Consider the following 22717-nt stretch of genomic DNA (forward strand, 5'->3'; position numbering starts at 1 on the left):
GTTGATAGTGGGGAAGATTGTGTACGTGGGAAGGGGGAATGTGGGGGATATATGGGAATTCTCTGTACTTTCTGCTTCGTTTTTCTGTTAATCTAAAACTACTCTAAAGCATAATGGCTTTTTTTTTTTTTTGAGACAGAGTCTCACTCTGTCACCCAGGCTGGAGTGCAGTGGCATGATCTCGGCTCACTGCAACCTCTGCCTCCTGGGTTCAAGCGATTCTCCTGCCTCAGCCTCCCGAGTAGCTGGGATTACAGGATTGTGCTAAAGCTCTTTTCAGAGGCAAATTCATGCCATTAATAGTATCATTAATAGAAATGAAATAATAAAATAAAGTAACTGAGAATGAAATTTAAGATATTTAAAAATATATAACAAAATAAACCTAGAGCATATTGGAAATAGGAAATAATGAATAAAAAAGTAGAATTCAGTGACATAGATAATAGAAAACCAATCAATTGATATATCTAGGAACTAGTTCTTTAAAAAAGAAAAACAAGGCCGGGTGTAGTGGCTCAAGCCTGTAATCCCAGCACTTTGAGAGGCTGAGGCAGGCGGATCACGAGGTCAGGAGTTTGAGACAAGCCTGGCCAACATGGTGCAATCCCGTCTCTACTAAAAATACAGAAATTAGCCAGGCATGGTGGCATGCACCTGTAGTCCCAGCTATTGGGAGGCTGGCGCAGGAGAATTGCTTGAACCTGGGAGGCGGAGGTTGCAGTGAGCTGAGATCGTGGCACTGCACACCAGCCTGGGTGACAGAGAGAGACTCTGTCTCAAAAAAAAAAAAAAAAGAAAGAAAGAAAAAAGAAAAAAACAAAAAAGACACATCTTAGACAAATTAATGTGAGTAGACAAATTAATTTAACCAATGGAGTAAAAGAGGAAAACAAATGACAAGGAAGCATCCTTAATAATAAATAGAAAAGAATACATAATATAGAGATAGGTAATAGTTTTTAAAAATACAATGTGAAGTTTATCACAATATATTTGAAAATTTTTTTGAAAGAATAAAATTATGGAAGGTCACACACACACACACACACACACACAAACATGAAGAAATAGACAACCTGTTAGGCTGATGGGCCAATAACAATGTAAAAGAAAAAAACAAAAGAACTTGCCAAGAAATTATTTCCAAAAACATTGTCAGGTCCCAATGGTTTCACAGGTATCCTCTTTCAGAATTTCAAGGAAGAGGTGATTCCCATGGTTTTTAACTGTTCCATGAAAAAAGTACGAGAAAGCTTTCCAATTCTTGGTGAATATAATTTATACTGAAAGCTGGGCACATACACTTCCAATAAAAATAACAACAAAATGAACATGGATATAGCTACATTAGTAGTGAAGAAAATAACCAGAAATACAATTTAATAATGAATTAAATGAATTCCTCCTTATGACCAAATGGAGTTTATGCCAGAAAACAAGAATGTGTGAACATTGTTCAATCATTAAGTCAAAAGAGAAAAACCTCATAATCATGAAGTTTAAAAATAACCATCTCTCTCTATGCATATATATATATATACACACACATACACACATACACATACACACACACACGAGAGATTAAATATCATGTTAACAGTACTTGAAAGTAGGTGCTCATCAGGAATTTGCATATTACAGAAATAAGCTTAAATCAAATCTACTAAAAATGGAAATGGTTAACACTTAGAAAGTAAAGCAAGGGATTATTCACAACATGTGAATAAAAGTTGTGATGACATCCCTTAAAAGCAAAGTGTTGCTTTTATGTTTTCTAGAGGGGACAGGTATTTTCAGGAAACCCCATCCCACCTTTTGAATCACCTGATCATGTGACCCAGCCAGAGAAAAGGCCTCTGTCCCTGGGGAATGTTGACATTTTAGGAGGCCTGACTGAATGACATTCTGAGGGGGGCCACCTGGTCCGCAGGAGGGGAGCTGAAGGAGCAGCCGAAGACCTGGAAGGGAAGTCCAAGAGACTGGTATTTCAGGTCTCCTTCCTCTTTTCTTGATGGCTGTTCAGCGTTATCTGTTTTATATATTGAGGTCCAACTTAAGATTTTGTTTAAAAAGTGAGGTCCCAATCCTAACTGCAAAAAATAAAAAAACCCAACTTTAAAATTACTCCTTAATCACTGAAATCAATGTGAGCATTAAGAAATAAAACAAAATTTAAAACAATCTTTTCCCATAACATTTGAAAAAGTGGGAGCTTTTTTGAGACTATAATATAAGCAGGCACACATCATGAAAACAGTTAAATATACAGAATTATTTTGGTGATTTATTTCAGCTCTTTATAGTGTGTGTGTGTCTTAGTCTTACTCTCTCTCTCACACGCATATAATCTCACATGGCTTGTGAAATGCCACGCTCTCTCTCAGTGCCTTTGCCGTAATATTAAGAATTGATTAGCGGTTGCCAGGGGTCATGGCAGGAGCTGAGATTGACTGCAAACAGGCAAAACAGAACTTTTGGGGGTGATGGAAATATTTTATACATGGATTATGATAAGGGTGGCATAGCTATGTAAATTTACTAAAACTCATTGAACTGTAGATCTAAACTGGGTGAATTTTACAGTGTATAAATTGTACCTCAATATAACTGTTTCTTTTAAAAAAAGAATTGATGGAACATACAGCAATACTCCAATGCTGGTGTGTAACAGGGCACATTTGCTAAACATTCACATTCAAGGTCTTATTTTACAGCACCTGAACAGATACTTTGAAAGTTTGGCTAGAACATTACATCTTTTTTGTTGTTGTTTTGTTTTGACAGAGCCTTGCTCTGTCACCCAGGCTGGAGTGCAGTGGCACAATCTCGGCTCACTGCAAACTCCATCTCCTGGGCTCAAGCAGTTCTCATGTCTCAGCCTCCCAAGTAGCAGGAATTACAGGCATGCACCACCATGCCCAACTAATTTTTGTATTTTTAGTAGAGACGGGGTTTCACCATGTTGGCCAGGCTGTTCTTGAACTCCTGGCCTAAAGTGATCCCCTTGCCTCAGCCACCCAAAGCGCTGGGATGACAGGAGTGAGCCACTGCGCTCAGTGAGCATTATATCTTCTCAGGGATACATTTAGCATGTCACTTTAAAGACTTAAAAGTCTTCTCATGCAATCTCACACTGGAAATAGAAGCAGGAATCTGATAATACGAAATCCCAATTACCAGGTTTCGACTCACCCTCCCTTTGTATAAGGCATTTATAGTGTCTTTCTAGTCATCTTTCTCAATCCAAATACTATCATACCTCCCCTGTTCTTCAGTGGCTTTTGTTGCCTAAAATTGCTTTCTATCCAAAGTCTTCAACACATTTTTCTTCTTTAAATATATAATATACAGAGACCATTTTACCCTGCCTTCCTCTTACTTTTTTAACCTTTTATTTTTTACTTCTCCACTTCATGTGTTTTAAGCTCTAAATAAACTACATAATTTACAATTTTCTTTCCAAACCTTGCACATATGAGCAATATTTTGGAAATAAACATGGAATCTTGAAGTTGGAAGTGACGAATGAAAGCTATTAGCATGGTCTTCCATGGAATACAGATACCCTGAGCATCCCCCGCTTTGCTGGGGAATATTTCTGGTTCCATGGAGCTCGCCACCTCTCTGGGAATCCATGGGCCTCCCCTTGTAAAGATCAAGAATGCAGGCAGACCAAAGAGAATAAAATATTGGTGTCTCACTGTTGAATGAAAGAACTGATTCTCCGACTTGCCAAATGCAGCATTTTCAAACTAGAAGTTGGGGTTTTAAAAGCTCTAAAAAAAATTCAGTAGTCAGCAAAGCAACAAGCAGTGAAACATTATGTGGAAAGTAAATTCTACTTTCCCGATAACTTAAGACCACTGATTTACCTTCAAATAATAATTTTCTGAAGCTTTTTCCATATGTGAATTAAGGGGAAATTGATTCTTTTAATATTCCATCCAAAAACCATTTGTTATGCTTCCCCATCCCTCTTTCTAAAAATGTTAAGATCAAGTCTCTTTTTTTGAAGACTTTAAGGAGGCAATTAAATAGTGAGGTGAAGATTGTGCAGAATAAAGAACACTGGCAGACATGAATTTAATTCCACTTGACTCTGAATCTTGACCTAGTTATGTGATTTACATTTTCTGAGCTTCAGTTTCCCCATCTGGAAAGTGGGAGGAGTAATGCCTTCCTGGAGCATTGTGGTGAAGATAGTGACGATCTGTAGAAAGTATCTCACCATGCCCGATTCACTGGCCTGGCTAGGCAGTGTGATTTTCTACATCTTCCCAAGTTGAATCCTGGATTCTCATCAACCAAGGCTCACCTTCCCAAGATGGTTCTTTCCACTTTTGTTAGTGTGCCATAAAATATGACACCAAACACTCCCCACCTCCAGGATGTCCTCTCACTAACCTCTCAATTATTGAAAACCCCCACAGTCTTTCAAGGCCCACTTCAAGTGCTTTTTTCTGAGCACTTATCTACATGCTCCTAGACAAACAAGGTCCCAGGAGCTCAGAGGGGCACAACAAGCAGCAGTCTGAGGTGGAAGTAGGAGCCCACATCCATCCATGCATCCTTCCATCCATCCATCCATCCATCCATCCATCCATCCATCCATCCATCTATCCATCCACCCACCCACTCATCCACCCATCTAACCATCCACCCATCTAACCATTCACCCGCCCATCCACCCATCCATCCATCCATCCATCCATCCATCCATCCATCCATCCATCTATCCATCCAACCATCCATCCATCTATCCATCCATCCATCCATCCACCCACCTACCCACCCATCCATCCACTCATCCACCCATGCATCCACCCATCCATCAATCCATCATTCCATCCACCTATCTACCTACCCACCCATTCATCCATCCACCCACCCATCCACCCATCTGCTTACCCACCCACCCATTTTTCCATCCACCTACCCATCCATCCATCCATCCATCCATCCATCCATCCATCCATCCATCCAGTCAGTCAGTTAATGTATATTTGTTGAACCCCTACAATTTGCCAGCACTATTCTAGGTGCTGAGAAAAATGTAGTGAATAAAAAGGCAAAAATCCTTCTGTTACAGAGTTACTTTTTTAAAAAATCTATTATTCTATTATAGGAAGAAATGCAAAAGAATGAGATTAAAAAGCAAAATAATAATATGTATTTTTTTCAATGATTATGGTCAATATGGTACAAAAAAAATAAACCTCAGAAGAGGAATGGAACATAGGGTAGTTGGCTTTATAATTTTAGACAGAGGAGCCTGGGAAGAGAGTATGGAGAAGGGGATGTTTGCGTGATGCCCTAAAGAAGGTGAAAGAGGAAGTCATAGAGGTTTCTGGAGGAAGCGTACCCCCTGAGATAGAGCCTTCCGAGTGCCAGAGAGGGCCAGGAGCCAGGTGTGGCTGGAGCAAAGGGAAAGAGTAGAAAAGAGGGAAGGCATGAGTTCAGAGAGCTAAGCCTATATAGTGCGAGCCTTGGGCAACTTTGGCAAGATTTCAGCTTTTACTCTGAGTGATAGGAGAAACCAGTGGAGAGTTTTGAGCAGAGGGGTGTGGTCTGACACAGGTTTAATAAGATATTTCTCATTGTGCACAAAACAGACTGTAAAGGATATGGTCTCTAGATTCCAATAGTGGCCCCTAACAAGCCATTCCCTGTCCTCCTTGGCCAGCATTCATACCCTTTAGTAGTGATAGTCCTCTCCCACCCTGAATCTGGGCTGGCTCTGGGATTGCCTTTAACCAGAGGATTGCTTGAGAAGGCCTGGTGGCTTTGGCTTTGTCCACTTTAGGGGCCCCAAGATTCCATGTTGGAAGTCCAGCTACCCTGTTGGAGCGCTCTTGTGAAGAGATCATGTGGAGAGGAAGACCCCCTGAGATGACACGAAGAGAACCGGAGGCCTAGATGTTCTAGACGAGCCTGTTAAGGACTGAATGTGGGAGAAGCCACCTTGGACACTCCATCCCGGCCTTCATCTGATGCAGCCACAGGAGAGGCCCCAGTGGAAATCCATCCAGCAGAGCCCTGCTTAACCCCACAGAATCAGGAGAAATGATCAAATGAGTGTTGTTTGAAAACACTAAGTTTAGGCGAGGCTGGAAGCAGAGGGCAAGGGCAGACCAGGAAAACCAGTTCAGAGGCTGCTATGGGACTCCAGGCTGGGAATGAAGTTGGCTTTGGTCATAGGAGAAGTGGTGGAGAGTGGAGGGAAGTGGTCAGACTCCATGTGTCTTAAAGGCAGAAGATTTTCTGAGGGATTGGATTGGAGGTGAGCTGCGAGAGAACCAGGAGGGAAGGATGACTGGAAGACTCCACCCGACTTGGGCCGAGCAGAGGCCCTGCACACTGGGGAGCCTCGGGGCCAGCCCATGGAGGCCTGGCAACCTCCAGGTTGTCTCCACATGAGGGCTGGGCAGGGAGGTGACATCCTGTTACAACGTGGCAAGATGATAACAAAAAGATCACAAGCAAAAGCAGAATGTGGTGGCCAAACCCCATAGGAATTCTCTGAGCCAAGAAGTGTCGTCCCTGAGTTTTTATAAGGTGTTGGTGGCTTCGGACACAGGCTTTGAAGTAACCCTCAAAGCTACTGATCTGCCCTGGACACCATCTCACACTCTCAGCTTCCTGTAACTGCATAGTTTAACATGTTTTGTTTTCCTAGAAGCCTAATCTCTTTAAGCTGGGCAGGAGGCCTCTGTTTCTTCTTTAAATCCCCACAACACCTATAAGAGTGCTTACACAGAACAGAGTTTCAGTAAGTTCTTCTCTGATTCACACAGGGACTTCTTACCACAAAAACCTTGCAGATCCAAGGCATTTTTTCCCTTCATAGATCCATGGGTAGTTCAGAGATAAAAGACAGTATTTTTATGTGTGAAAAACTGTCTTACTAAATGTCCCACTTCCTCGGGAAGCAATGCATTATTTTTCCCATCTGGCATATGCTAAATGGTTGTGAAAATACAGGAAGTTCCTGTGAATTTCCTCAAAAAAATCTTGACAGGCTTTGCACTATTTTGGACTATTCTGATTTGTATTATGACATTTAAACTGTGATAAAATAATATAAAACAATAAAATAAAGGAAAACCTGGTCAGACAGTATGAAGCTTTCCTCACCTTCTGGGGTAACAAGTAAGAACATGTATATAAACAAAAAACAAGAGTGAAAACAAAAATGAGGAGAGATCTTGTTTTTGAAATGCATGGAGTTGAAATTAGCTCAGACATTTTAAGTTGTTTTATCAACATTATAGGAACATTTGCTAAAATATTTGGTTTGTTTATATCATAGAATCATGGAGTATCTAAACTCTAAGGAAGCTTTGCAATATTCTAGTCCAGTCTTGTTTCATTTTTTTTAACAGATGAAGAATCACAAGTCCAGAGAAGTTATGATTTTCCAAAGGTCACACAGCTGGTTAGAGGCAGAGAAAGTGCTAGAATCCAGTTCTCATAATTCTTAGTCCGGTTTTCTTCCTGGAGTATTCCTGAAATATTTCCAGTATAAGTGTTTACATCTTGGTACCTGAATGGATGCACCTCCCAGCCAAGTGAGGAACCAGAGCCAATGAGAAGGCGGGGTCAGGAGCCAAGTGAAGGGCGGGTGGGGAGGAGGTGAGGGCAGCTCCTCTTCTCTCTCACATTCTTTTCTCCTTACTCTAGGGAGCCACAACAACGGTGTAGCTTGGGGAAAGTCAGCAAGTCCTGTCCTGAAAGAAATCCACCTCCTGAGCCTAACTATCCCCATTTCCTGTCTACCAGCCCCTTCACTTCACTAGGGAAATGCCGTAGCAACTTGGTTCAGCACACAGACTGCATTGATTCCCTTCCTGGCTCCCCCAGTTTGAGCTGTGTGACCTTGGGCAAGTTACCTTACTTCTCTGTTCTTCCATCTTTTTCTCTGTAAAATGGGAACAATAACACCTACCTCACCAGGTTGTTGTGATGATTCAAGTTAATGTATTTAAGAGCTTAGGACATCCCTGGAACATATTAAGCACTATATTAAGTATCTAATCAATAAATTCAAAATAAATTAAGCTTATTTTGTAGTGCCATGTCTATTTTCTTGAAATTTTCCTGTCATTTCAGGGCTCTTCATAAGGCAACTCCTGTCTTGTGATCTTCTTTTTCTTGCCCAGACTCACTCTCCTACCACCAGTGTCACTGAAGTTCTTGGCTCAGAGGAAGATGCTGGGGCCAATCCAGAGAAGCAGCTTCTTACATAGTGTAGAACACAATGGCTTTCAGGTTTGAGGACACCACCAAGTGAGCTGCACCTGCAGTGCTCTGGCTGACCAAGGCAGGGGACATCTCAGCCACACTCATTAGCACAGTTCACCTAGCACCTCAGCTCTTGTTTTCTTCATCTATAAAAAGGTCCTTGGCTCTCTGCTATTAGGGAACCTCTGCAGGTATATATGTATGTGTGTGTGTGTGTGTGTGTTTGTGCATGTGTGTCTTTGTGTGTGTGTGTGTGTGTGTGTTTGTGCATGTGTGTCTTTGTGTGTGTGTGTGTGTGTGTGTGTGTTTAAAACTCAGAATCCTTTCTACACTATAGTTGCTGGCTTCTTTCTGTTGGATCTCCATGTAACGTCAGAAATTGCAGGAGAATTTGATTATATTTTTCTCCCATCTCTTGCTAGCAATAAAAAGTGAAGACATCTTATTTTCTGATGATCTATGTAAGTATACAGATATATCCTAAAAGAATAAAAGTCTTATTCATGAATTCAATCAATCAATTAATGTACACTAAATATGTTATATGCATCAATGGCTGCACTCTTTCATTGACCTAAATTTGTTATGCTGATCTGTACAGGGTCTCTGAGCAGGAATCTAAGCCAGAGGTAGAAATGGAATGGCTTCAAGGACCAGCAGAATGTCAATGAGCTCATCATGCCAAGTAAAGAAAAGGTATAAACAATAGAGAATAGTGAGACCTGTGGCAAATTGGTGACACATTTCCCAGCTAGTTATAATATAATTGAAAAGGGCCGGGCACGGTGGCTCACGCCTGTAATCCCAGCACTTTGGGAGGCCGAGGAGGGTGGATCACTTGAGGTCAGGAGTTCGAGACAAGCCTGGCGAACATGGTGAAACCCCGTCTCTACTAAAAACACAAAAATTGCTCGGGCGTGGTGGCGCACGCCTGTAATCCCAGCTACTTGGAAGGCTGAGACAGGCAAATCGCTTGAATCTGGGAGGCGGAGGTTGCAGTGAGCCAAGATCGTGCCACTGCATTCTAGCCTGGGCGACAGCATGAGACTCCGTCTAAAAAATATTTATTATTTTTTTAATAATACTTTTTAATAATAATATAATTGAAAGACATTCGCGTATAATTTTTTAAATTCAAAAATTATTATCTATGTCTAAGAAAACATGTTAGGATGGGCAAACAAACAGGGGGCCGGTTAGAGTTCTCCACGGTCTGGCCCTTTATATTTAGGTCAACCCAGATGTTCCTAGAAGACTAGGTAAAACCTAGAGCTAATCTGCAATATTAATCTATAGGTAGGTCAGCTTCATGGGAAAGGCTCACATGCTCCTCTCCAGCACCTATTCTGAGAGGCCATAGGGCAAACAGCCATCTCTTTATCTCATCAGCAGCATTCCTAAAAGGAAAGACTCACCCTGCAAGGAGAGAGTTTCAGGGATGGACTCTTGCAGAAGAGAGGTAATTAGATGCCACAGGACACGCAAACCTTTTATTACCTTCCAGCCCTGACAGGTAAACAGAGAAAGAACCTATAAAAAATAGAGATAAGATGGAGGAAAAGGCTCTACCTTTTTGTGTTAGAAATAGAATATGTAATAACTGGTAAGATTAGCCCCAGGACACAGTTGTGTTATTTGTAGCAGAACAAAATAGTGCCACTCCAACAACATAGAAGAAATAAATGGAGTTAGTCCTTCAGCAGAGTGCCTTGAGATCATCCCAGCATTCAAAGGAATAGAAGTAGTGTATCTCAGAAGACAAACAGTGCCTGGAGGGTCATGAAGAAAAGAGTGGATACCAAGAGGTGGGAGAAATAGACCAGAATATTCTGCACATCCATTAAAGTGCACAGGAAATCCCACAAAGCCATTGACTCACCAGAGAGGGATCTCAAGAGTCCCTGGGCTACAGGAATTTCACTGGAGGAGGTGGAGGCACTGTAACTGGGTCATTACTGTTGCACCCCAGGGCCTGGAAAAGCTCAAGCTGCAGAAAGTCTGCTGAGGAGAACACCAGGGATAAGTCCCCTTGGCCTGTCCTCTGTCCCAGTGTCATGAAGGGAACAGAATCAGGATCATTTAAAAATAGTCAAACCTGTAATAACATAAAGTTGAAAATGACTAGAAAGTTTTTGAAACAGCATTTTCCGTGGCTGAGACTCCAGCAGCCTGAGAAATCAAGTAGAAGTCAACAGCACAAAGGGGAAGTTTAAAGGGAGACTCTGGGTGTCTCAGCTACGACACGCACTTCATAGTTTCAATATGACATTTGTATGGATGTAAGTAGGCATGAAATCAGATATTTTTAACCATGAAATTTGTTGATTTATGACTTCCATAGGGTCCCCCCTTCAGACAAGAACATCAGAATGTGGCCCAAAGGCTCTTCTTCCTACCCTCGTAAAGAACCAGATAATTGGTTATTTTTTGGAATGAGGCACAACTGTTTTAAATTTAACTGAAGATCCTGAATGGGATTTGTCAGTTGGATGACGATTGGTTCTTTGGCATTTCTGTCCTCCACCAATGGGTTCTCATCTCCCTTTGAGCCCTCAGGCACACCTGGTATTAGCTTCCATGGACCATAAACCCTCAAAGTAGACCTCCAATGATAGCTGGCACTGACACATCATCAAAAAACATGTGTTTTAGGCCAGGCGTAGTGGCTCACGCCTGTAATCCCAGCACTTTGGGAGGCCAAGATGGGTAGATCACCTGAGGTCAAGAGTTTGAGACCAGCCTGATCAATATGGTGAAACTCCATCTCTACTCAAAATACAAAAATTAGCCAGGTGTGGTGGTGGGCAGCCTGTAGTCCCAGCTACTCAGGAGGCTGAGGCAGGAGAACTGCTTGAACCCGGGAGGCAGAGGTTGCAGTGAGCCGAGATGGCACCACTGCACTCCAGACTGGGTGACAGAGCGAGACTCTGTCTCAAAACAAACAAACACACAAAGGAAAAACATACGTTTTAAAAGGAAGGATCTCCCTTGATCCTTTTAAAAGGGAGAGGTTGATATGATTCAACAGGAAGCATTGGCCTCAGACTCAGTGTCCCCTCTCCTCTCACTCGATATTTTTACAGAAAAAAAGAAACATGGAGAAAACAGAACAAATCCATTTTTAAAGATGGAGAAACATACAGATGTGCACAAAACTAACCTCCCATTCTAAACAATTCCCAAAAAAATATTAGAAAGAAATTGCACCATGCTGAGCGTTTCATTTCTGTGCTTTGACTAGATGACCTTCAAGATCCATTCAATCTTTAGAATCTAGGATATATGACTTTCTATTTTCATGATTACTTTTGGGCTGTGTTCTTCAAAATACAAAAAGAAAAATAAGATTGAAATTTTCAGCACTTCTGATTTGTATTTTGGGGGGAAAATTGAACCCCAAACATGCAAGAGAAAATGGAAAAGGAAGGAGGGCACCAAAGAAGTTACGTCTTCTCTTCAACACAGGGTGCCTATTTTGTCCTCACACACTGTATCTGAAGAGTCACTGCTTTTGAATTCTATACTCCTGCCTATTAGATTTCCCAACAACTGTGATCTCTCTTAGTTCTGGGAGAGTAGAATTTGGATGAAGAATGAATACATAAGTGAATGAGGAAATTAGCTGATCCTTTTGGCGATACATAGAATAAGCTTGTAAGTTTCTTTCATCCTGCATAACTAAAGATGATTCTGTGCTTGTACATTTTGTACATTTGAGGATAAGGAACTCATTCCCCCCTGGCACCATTGGTTCCACTGGCTAAAGAAATATGTCACAGTAATTTGAAAAGGATGCCGAGGGTGATCTTGCCTAATGGGAAATCTTCATCCAAGTGAGAAAGAAAATGTCTTATTTGGGAGGGTGTCTCAATAGTAGGCAGAACTCAAAAGTAAGAGATCTAGGTATGAGATATGAAAAAGTCTGGGCAGATGTGCACTCACTGTAAAATTCTCTTGCAGCATTCTTTATAGGTCTGGACCAGGGTGGGATGAAAGTCAAGATTAGAATTCCATGTTGAAAAGACGTACAAGATCCAAATAAAGACATATATGTAGCATTGTGAGACTAATATTATAAGCGACAACTACAGAACACAGCAATGGATAATGTAGTTCTGATGTGGATGCAAAATTGGCACAGAGCCTCTCCTCAGGACACCTGGAAACACTGGTCTTTCGAAAGCACAACACCCGGGAGGTCGTGGCTTTCTTAGCTCTTGTTTGACCCTCTTAGAAAGAGCTGCTCTCTGGGTTCCAGAGCAGTGACGCTGTAAAGTAAATGGGATCAAAACTGGAAGATACATCCATATATATTAGAAAGCTTGATAACCAGGGATGAAAAGATTGTATATATTGACACTTGTACTTTAAGTTATTAAAAAGATGGATTGAAAAGTAAAATAGGCCGGGCGCGGGCTCACGCCTGTAATCCCAGCCCTTTGGGAGGCCAAGGCAGGAAGACCACATGAGGTTGGGAGTTCGAGATCAGCCTGACCAACGTAGAGAAAACCCGTCTCTACTAAAAAATGCAAAATTAGCTGGGCGTGGTGGTGCAAGCCTGTAATCCCAGCTACTCGGGAGGGTGAGGCAGGAGAATCACTTGAACCCGGGAGGCGGAGGTTGCCGTGAGCCGAGATCGCGCCATTGCACTCCAGCCTGGGCAACAAGAATGAAACTCCATCTCAAAAAAAAAAAAGAAAGAAAAAGAAAAGAAAAGTAAAATAGACAGAGAAGGAGTCCATGGTGTGTGGCACAAAATGACTACAACTTAATTATCAGTTGACACTCATCCGAGGCTTATTTTATGCCAGGCATTGTGCTAAATCCTTTACAAGGATTGCTTCAATTAACAGTCACAACAAGCCTACGATGTAGCTATTATTGTTTTATGAGTCCATACTAAGGTAGAGACACAGAGTAACTAAGCTACTTGCACAAGATCATCCAGGTGGCAAGTGGCAGGGATGGAAGTGAAACCCAAGCAGTCTGATTGTGGAGCCTGTGCTCCTGGCCCCTCCCTCAGGTGGATTTCCATCCTTGTTAGGAAGCTCTGGAAAACATAATTGTGACTGTCTCATTATAAATGATCTCAATAAAGAAGAAATGTGAGCAGTACTGTGGGGTGGCAAGAATCTTGGCTCTAGTATCGTGTTGGAACAAATTATTTAACAGCCTGGTTCATTGGTTTTCTGATTTGGATATTTGGAAAGATATTAATTATCTAACAGATTATAAGATCTAAATTGAATAATGTTGTGCAGTATGACTCAAACAACATCTTCATAAAATAAAGATATTATATGAAAAATTTTAGTTTTCTTTCCATGGAATTGTCTTAAATATTTTTAATAAAAAGTGTGTAACATAGCTGCTCTAATTTTTCTACAAATTAGCACTAGCTTAAAAAAATAAGTATCAACTTCATTTTCACAGAAAAATATGTAAATAGTTGGTCATGCTTGATAAAATATATTTTTCATGAGTGTTTGTACATATGACCTGATATTTCATATGTATACCATTAAACACGTTCTATTGACAAATTATTTTTGCTCTGTATAACAGAAGCAAATATTTCATGGTGCCCTATGAAGAGCACCATGATTTTTCAGATTCTCTGCTTCCCTAAATATGTGGAGAAGAACTAATGTGTAAAAGATGCTTGCAAGTAATAAAATTCTTTTGAGTGTCTGTTGTATATTACCATGCCCAAGAAATCAATGGTGGTGTTGAAAGTGAATTAGAACATCTGTGAATTCAGATATTAGGAAGTTTTATTCTAACGTTGGGTGCAGGATCAAAGATAACAGTTTTCTGTAATTTCTGATAGTTACCTTAGGAAGCTCCAAGTGGAAGATAAACCTGAGCTTCCAAAAAGAGTCACTGAAAATAACAAAGCGACATTCAAATAATGGATTATCATCCATATGAGGCACACGGGGACATACAACAGATCAGACAAGAAGAAAATTTGCAGAATAGATTGCTGATTTATCATAGATAATCTTTAAAGGATCATGGTGATGGGGAAAGTCTGAGAAGACTAGAGATGAGTGAAATGTAATCAATTTTAAGAAAAGAATATATTAAATTAGTGTGAGCTCTGTAAGGCGACTCAGTAAATGGATGAATGAAAACAATTTCAAGGTGTCTGGTGGAGTGACAAATGGCTCTGTACTCAACGTTTTCTTTTCAATAGTGTTATCAATTTCTCAGTTTTATATATTATACATATATTATAATCAACAATATATCATATTGATGAAAATGCTATCGATTTATTGGTTACATATAATATCTTTGTTTAGCCGACAACATTATCAATTACTTGGTGAAAGGAAACAGGCTTATGAAATTTCTAGAAAAAATCAAATGGGAAGGGTCAGAAAATATATCTAACAACAAAATTAGATTAAAAAAATGTTCTTGATAAATTACAGTAAAAAATTGAATAACATAAAGTTTAAGACATTACATATGTCTTTGGACCAAAAAAAAAAAAAAAAAAAAACCTCTGGGTTTCATAGAAAACTAGCTGTGGTAAAACTTTGAAAGCCATTTTATTCAATGTCAGTCTTCCCTTCTTAAACATTTCAAAGCAGATTGTCCAGTCCCTATTTAAACACTTCCAATTATGAAAAATTTATTTCATAGAGCAGCTCATTTTGCTTTTGAACTACTGATTGTTTGAAAATTTTCATTATTCCTTCCTAAAATTATCTACATGGAACAACCAGACCATACTAAAAATGTAATTTTTGAATTGGCCAAGTCTAACTTCTGCTGTTGAGGTTGATTTCACAATTTTCATGCCCGCTTTCCAGTATCCAGAGCACAAGGGCCACATTCTGGATGCCCAGAACAACCTCATCCTCCACCCCTTCCACCAAAACCATCACCCAAGCAAGTTTTCCACCTACTCCTCTTTCAGAATTTACATATGTCAATGATTGATTGCTTTGGGATTTTCTTTATCAATTAAATAACACCTTGCAAATCTAATACTGGATTACCTCTTGTAGCAGTCTTTGCATTATACCATAATTCTCATGTAATAATGGAATATTCAAATTCCTCCTTGGACCTTGAATCACACCAAATGGCTTGCCTGCTTTAAACAAGAGCAAGGCCACTTCATCAGCTCCACTTCAAACTCCATGACGCAGTTGACCCCATTTCTGGTCCATTATGCATTTCCATTTGGTTGATGTGATCTCTGCAAACCCAGGGCAACTTGACCTTATCAGAACAGTGCTCCTGGCTCTTCCAAGAACTGGCTTCTATAAGAAGTTCTGAAGAACTTTTCTTTTCTTCTCCCCTGGAAAATGAACAGGATGCTTTTAATTTTTTAAATTCCTGAAAGAATTCCATTTAAATGCATGATGACTAGCTAGATGAGTGAACATGAGATGGGACTAGAACCCTGACCCAATAATTTCGTGTGGATGAAGCCTCTATAAAATAAAGGCTACACATATAATTAACAGTCAAGAAGAAACTGTGTAACTGAAACTCTGGACACTTGGTAGATGTGTTAGTTGATAATTTTTGAAAGGAGAGGTGACTCCAGATCCACCCGTCGAGCTCCACTGTCTGAACACTGGCATGGTGTTGCAACCCCTTATTGGACAAGATGCTGTACTTTGCTCTTTACAAACTAAGAAAAAGCAATGTCAGTAGTTTCTCTGACATGTATGATTTCACTTTCTACAGTAGAAGGGATAGATGTGGGATTTCAGAGTGATTTCTTTTGGAGCTCAAAAGTAGTTTGTTCATATCCTGAGACTAAGAATGCTTGTCTTAAATCTCTAAACAATTCCCATCATTAGCTGTCCAGGCCACATAAGGAGGTTGATGCAACTTGCCTTTTTCTGCATCCCTTTCCACCCTTGGGTAACACTCAATAGGCAATCTGCTAACCCCAAAATCCTAATGACTTTACTTGCCATCTCCTCCATTGCCTTGACTCCTCCTTTGCCTCAAACTTTGTTTCCAGCATAGGGTCTGAAATGATTGGTAAGCCAATGTTAATTAATATCTGCCACATCTCAACTATTCCAGGGCATGGATAATCACCTCCTGCAGGGCAGAACAGGTAAGGTGAGGTGCAACTGGAATCCGGTATCAGACCAGAGATACTCAACTGTGGTGGGATATCAGATTCTGATGGCGGTGGGCGGGGTGGAGGGGGTGCGGGCTTCTTTAGGAGAGTGAGTTGGGAAAGTTAAGTTTCAGAAAGGATATTCAAAGTTATGACTACCAATGATGAAATTTATTTCATGCAGCAATTTTATATAACATAAAAGAATAACAGTGGGTATTTATGTTATTAAAAGGGAATATGGTTTCATCTTTTCAATTTGATTCTGAATTCACTCACATGAGGAGAATCCTTGTGAGGGGATTCATCCACTTACTCTGGATGGAATAGTTTCCAATGGTTAAGGCAATTTCAAGCACTAGCACGGTGCCTGGCCCATGAGAGCAACTTAGTAAGCGTATGCTTACCGTGTCCTAGATGGCTCAGTGATAGCCAGCAATACCACCCACCCTAACAACGCAGCAGGGTGTTTTGACTTGGAGTTTCCCTTATGTACAGAATTATGAGAATCACATCGGACAAGTGACAAACATGAAAATTCCAGGGCCCTGCCACAGACACCCTGAGTCAGTGTCTCCAGGGAGGCCCCTAGGAATATGTATGTTTAACTAATGCCCCAGGTATATCTCACATAAAAAAAAGTTATTTCATTTTTGTTAACACAATCACCATAATCTACATCTAGCGCTTTTAAAAACTTAATTAACAGACTGCAGTGTCTTTCATGCTGCAGAGTAGCCATTTATTTAACACAGGTATTGAACTCCTGTTATGCACTGAAATCTAGATAATGGAGTTACAAAAAAAGGAGGAAAAAAAGTGATGCCTGCCATTGAAAACTTGCAGCCTAGTGAAGAGATTGGAATATGCACAAAAAATAAGTAAAAATGTGTTCTATTACAGTCAAAGGCAAGTGATGCTGAGGTTGGAAAGAGGGCGGCAAATTCCCTCTGCCTAAGTGATTGAGTAAGGCTTCCATGAGCAGGAAGAAGAGTTTTCCAGAGACGTTGGTGCTGGAGGGAAAAAAAAAATGTACCAAGGCATATCTGTTCATGGAGAGTCCTGGCCTGGCATCACTGAGCAATGGTGAAATTCAGCAACGCAGAAATATAAGGGATAGTAGGGGAATGACCGAAGATGAGAGACCTGGTGATCAGGAAATTCAGATTTCGTCCTACAAGGTCAATTAGATTTCTTCCCATTGGCAAGCAGAGGAATTACATGATGGATTTGTTTTTTGAGAAGATAACACTAAGTGACAGGGCAGAGGGCCATGGGGTGACAGTGGGATGAAGAGAGCAATTAGGAAAATGTGATAGCAGGGAGACAGTGGCAGGGGACCCTGTAGACCTGAGATTCTGTCAACTTCCTTACGTCTAAATGATTATTTCTCCTACCTGGGGTCCTTGGAACCAATCCAAATGGTGCTGAGCTCTCTCCTTAGTATGATGTAGAGAGAAAATTTCCTCACTTAGGTTCTCAGTGAAAAAAATTTTAAAAAAAAGGGTCTTCACAAAAATCCAGAACAATACTTTGTGCTTTTGGCACGGACAAAAAATAAAACAAACAAATAACGGCTTTATAATTTGAGGCTTTAAACAATATTTCCAATGCCCCACTCCTTGGGGTTGTCGATTCTATTTCTGTTTCTAGCTTCTACTTAATCTATTGAAAAAAATTACACAAGCATACCTCTATGCAATTTATGTTCAGGCCAGCAACCCAGCCTGAATACATGACATACAATATGAGTACACTTACAAAATTCACTATGAATTCTGGGTGATCATGATGTGTCAGCGTAGCTTCATTGGTTGTAACAAATGCACCACTCTGCTGGGGGATGTTGAGAGTGGGGAAGGCTATGCCTGTGGGGGAGCAGGGTGTGTATGGGAAATCCCTATGCCTTCTGCTCAATGTTGCTGTGAACCTAAAACTGCTCTTAAAAATACAGTCTATTAAAAAGAAAGAAAAAGCAAGTTGCAGCAAAGTATGAAGTAAGGTCCTATATCAAAAGATACATATAAATACATAAAACTGTACCCTTTAAGATCTGTGCATTTTACGGTATGCAAATTATACCTCAATAAAGAAAAAAGGAATATATGAATAAAAAGAATTTATAACATATGTGATTTTGCAGGAGCTGCTTTCTAATCTTTAGTTCCGTTAAGAGTGTTGTATAAATCTACAATGAAGCAGCAACCTCATTCCAGCTCAATTTTGATAACGAGATGCTGCTGACACCCCTCTCCTTCAGCCTTGAAACTCATTCTACTTTTACAAAAAATGCCAATGGTCTTAGTTTAAATAAGTTTAGATGTGAAGGGAGACTGGGTTCTTAAATAAAAACTTTCTTATTTATGCTGACTTTCTTAATTAAGGGCAGAATCCCTGCAATAACACATAGATATTTTTTCCCCTAGAAAAAGACTCCAGCTAATATTTTGAGTTCATAAAGCACATTTTTAAATAAAGCCTATTTACTTTATAATCACATATTTTACATACACATTTCTTGCACTCGGTTCATAGAGACAGGTATAAAGGCAGGCATTGCCCTTTTCATTCTATGAGGAAAAGCACTTTTGAACATTTTTTTAAAAATTAAAAAAAATCCCCAGAGACAAACTGCATTCATGAATTGCATACTCCATTATGTTGTTCTTCAATTACAGAGTGCCATGGCCTCCCTCACTATATGGCCCTCAAGGAGAATCTCGGCATATCTGAACATGTATTACTGCACAGACTATGTATGCCATTGCCCACATCTATATATGTGCCACTTTATGTCTATCTTTAGCTCTGTATCTATACATCCGAAACATTTTTATGTAGGACAGGTCCTGCCTTAGCAGGCTTTCTGTGGAATGAGTGGCTTCCCCTCTGTGTGTGTTAACAAAAGATCTCTGTTCCCAAACAAGAAGGCCTCTCAGTCCGCCTGAGAAGGCACTTGGAGAATGTCCAGGGCTGACACTTGACCCTCATTCCTTGGAGGTGCAGGGCAGGATGTACCGTGCCACCTGGCCCCCTGACACCCTTGCCATTTATGCTTCATCAGCCTCCGGACTAATAAATGAGTTTTCTTAGAGGAATGCAAAGGATGCTGCTGTGTCTGTGCCCACCGTCCACATCCTCCCAGACTAAATATGCTTGGCAGGGCGGGGAGAGCCAGACTGGTTCCGCTAGACCCTTTGTTGACTCATGAAGAGGCTCTGCTCTCTGCAGTGACCTCGTGATGCCCAGAAGCCTTCCAAGCACCCTGGACACGTGTTCCTTGCAAGGGAAGGTCTCAGATGCATGGCCTGTGTCAAGAGGGCATAGACTCAACAGAGTCCCCAGTGATAACCTTGGCCAGCTCCATTCTATCTAAAGAGCTAGAGATACCACCAGATGCTGAATGGAAAACAACTGCAGTTGCGCAGAAATTATGGATCAGAGATCACTACAAACACACACACAGGTAGACTTTAAAAAAAAAAACACGTACACACAAATGCTAAAAATCTAAGGGATTTTATATTTAGCCTCAAATAGAGCAGCTCAGTTGCCTGTTCTTAAATCCGTTCTACTGAGGAATTGAGTTCTTTCATACATGGACAGTGGGAACATAATTCGGGCATGCTATCTAGACAGCCATTTAACAATACTTTGCAAAACCTGAAATGTGTCTGTGTTTTGACCCACTTATTCCACTTTCAGAAATCTACCTTTTAGAATTCTTATACATGTACCTGAAAATGTGTGTTTAAGTGCATCTTTTGGTACTTTGTATGGAGTGGCCAAAAATAAGTAACAACTAAATATCCATTAATGAGGGGCTTCTAAAATAAAGCATGAAGGCTGGGCACAGTGGCTTACACCAGTAATCCCAAAACTCTGGGAGGCCAAGGCAGGTGGATCACCTGAGGTCAGGCATTTGAGACCAGCTTTACCAATATGGTGAAACCCTGTCCCTACTAAAAATACAAAAATTAGCCAGACGTGGTGGCAGGTGCCTGTAGTCCCAGCTACTCGGGAGGCCGAGACAGGAGAATTGTTTGAACCCGAGAGGTGGAAGTTGCAGTGAGCCGAGATCTTGCCACTGCACTCCAGCCTGGGAGACAGAGCGAGACTCTGTCTCAATAATAATAATAATATTAATAAAATAAAACAAAGCATGACATATTATTTAGCACTATGTACTGACAAAAAAAAGTTGCCAACGTACCCTATGAAGTAAAAAAAATAGCTCACAAAACAATACAGTTATATAATATGATTCCATTATATAGCAAACACACAAAAACTGATGTGTTTATGAAATCACACACAGAAACCCACATGTGCCTACTAATTAGAGGGATGTACCAAGCCTGTTTTGAGAGGCTACCTACTGGAAGTGAAGTGGAATTGGGAGAAGTGGAGGAAAAATTTCAACTTTACGCAATATATTTCTCTTATGTTTGAAGTTTTATAATTAACTCCAATTCATGTTCATGGACTGATTTCACTGAAAAAAATAGAAGCATCTGCTCCTATCATGCATGTAAAGATTAGTGAGACTATCAGCAGGCAGCAAAACAGGTACAAAGCAAAGGAGATTTCTACACTATGAACATCTATGTCTCTGTAGAAGGGCAGTAGTTGTGATGTGCTTTCTGGACCCCACATACTATAAGTGCATTTTTTTTTTTTGCATCCTGAAGTTTTCTTCTTTTCTTTTTTGGCATTTACAAATATATGTAAATGTTTTGAGAATGGGAATCTTTACTGCTCTTTGATTTTTCAAATTACTGAAAATCAGAGAATTCCAAGTAGAGGCCATATCTGGGATGAATCTTGAAAAATGAGAAAGCGTTTGTTAGTTGAAAACCAAAATTGTATTCCAGGCAGAGGAACTGCAAAGCATATTCGTAGCCATATTAACAGATGCCACGATACAAGCCCCCTGGTACTGACAAGAATGAGATGGTTCCCAGACTCCATGAAGCCCCAGAACTAAGAAGCAGAGCCAGAATCTGCACTGAGTCCACCCCAAAGCCATGCACCTTAGAACCAGCCATGTTCAGAGAGCAGTGGTGTCTTTGCCTGATTAGAATATAAAAGTGTGTGAGGTCAGTGGGCAAAGGAGATGGTAAAAATTTGGTTAGGGAGAGAATGTGAGAGGCTTCCTGTGATTCCAGCTTTTAAAGAGCTGGATGTTTTCCTGTCACACTGAAAGAAGTGCTGAGGGTTTTTATCTTGCAAGTGAAAAGAACAAATGTGATTTGTACTTAAGCCTCCCAATCTGTTTTCTCATTAATAAAATACTCTGTTTATAGGCCCTGGGTGGAGACTGCAGGGATAAGCTGGACTTCTGAGCCCAAAACACTCCGGTGTCTTCCTTGTATACTTGGAAATCATTTAAATTCTTTACTTAGAATAACAGTCTTACATGACATGCAGTTTCTCATAACTGTAATCAATGATTTTCTACACTTGGAATCCATTTTACTATTCTTCAAAATTATTTAAATTTGGCTTTCCTTAGATCAGAATTTCCTGCTTGTCACTGATTTCATCAAGCTTGACTTCCATCCTGAGTCCTTTAAAACTCCTCTTCCCCTTGGGCGGATTGAATTACTAACATGTCTAATAAGCACATTTCAGTACAAAACTTCCAATTATTTGATGTAAACATTGTTTACATATACAGACATAATAATTTTCTAGGCAGATGTCTGGTTAAGGCCAATGGTATGCCAGAAAAATGTTTAACAGCTGATTCTCCAGGAAAAAAAAAAGAAAGAAAGAAAGAAAAGGCCTGATGTGGTGCATTGGCCCATTTCTCTGGTGTAAATATTCCCATTGTGGCCAATTTTAAATTGCCAATATAATATCAGTGAATGCAGAGTTGGAAAGAAATGGGCACAATCATTTCTCCTGAACTGCTCTGAGCCAGTTCCAGACTCCACTGGATGACCTTTGTCAGCATTTGAGCTCAACTAAATAGTCTATGCAGGAAAGCTCTACTCACTTCAGTCTCATCCAACTTTTCACTACTTTCATGTTTATTGAGCACCTTCTATGCATCAAGCACTGTTTTAGAAAGTAAACCTTTATCAGCAAAACAGATAAAGTTCTTACCCTCATGGAAATTATATTCTAATGGCGGGAGATAAAACAAAACAAAAGCACAACAACAACAACAAAAACCTAAAACAAAGAAATAAATAGCTGGCAAAAGAGTCATAAAGAAATATAAAGAATGGGAACAGGGTTAGATATTCTGGTTGGGGAAGGTCAAGGTCAAGGAGGAATCATCTGTTTTTCACAGAGGAGTCAGGCAAGGACCACAAAATAAAGAAAGAAAAATAAGAAAGTCAGACAGAAATCTTGGGCAAGAGC

The sequence above is a fragment of the Pongo abelii genome, chromosome 6 (genome assembly GCF_028885655.2).
Source record: "Pongo abelii isolate AG06213 chromosome 6, NHGRI_mPonAbe1-v2.0_pri, whole genome shotgun sequence".
NCBI classification, from domain to species: Eukaryota; Metazoa; Chordata; class Mammalia; order Primates; family Hominidae; genus Pongo; species Pongo abelii.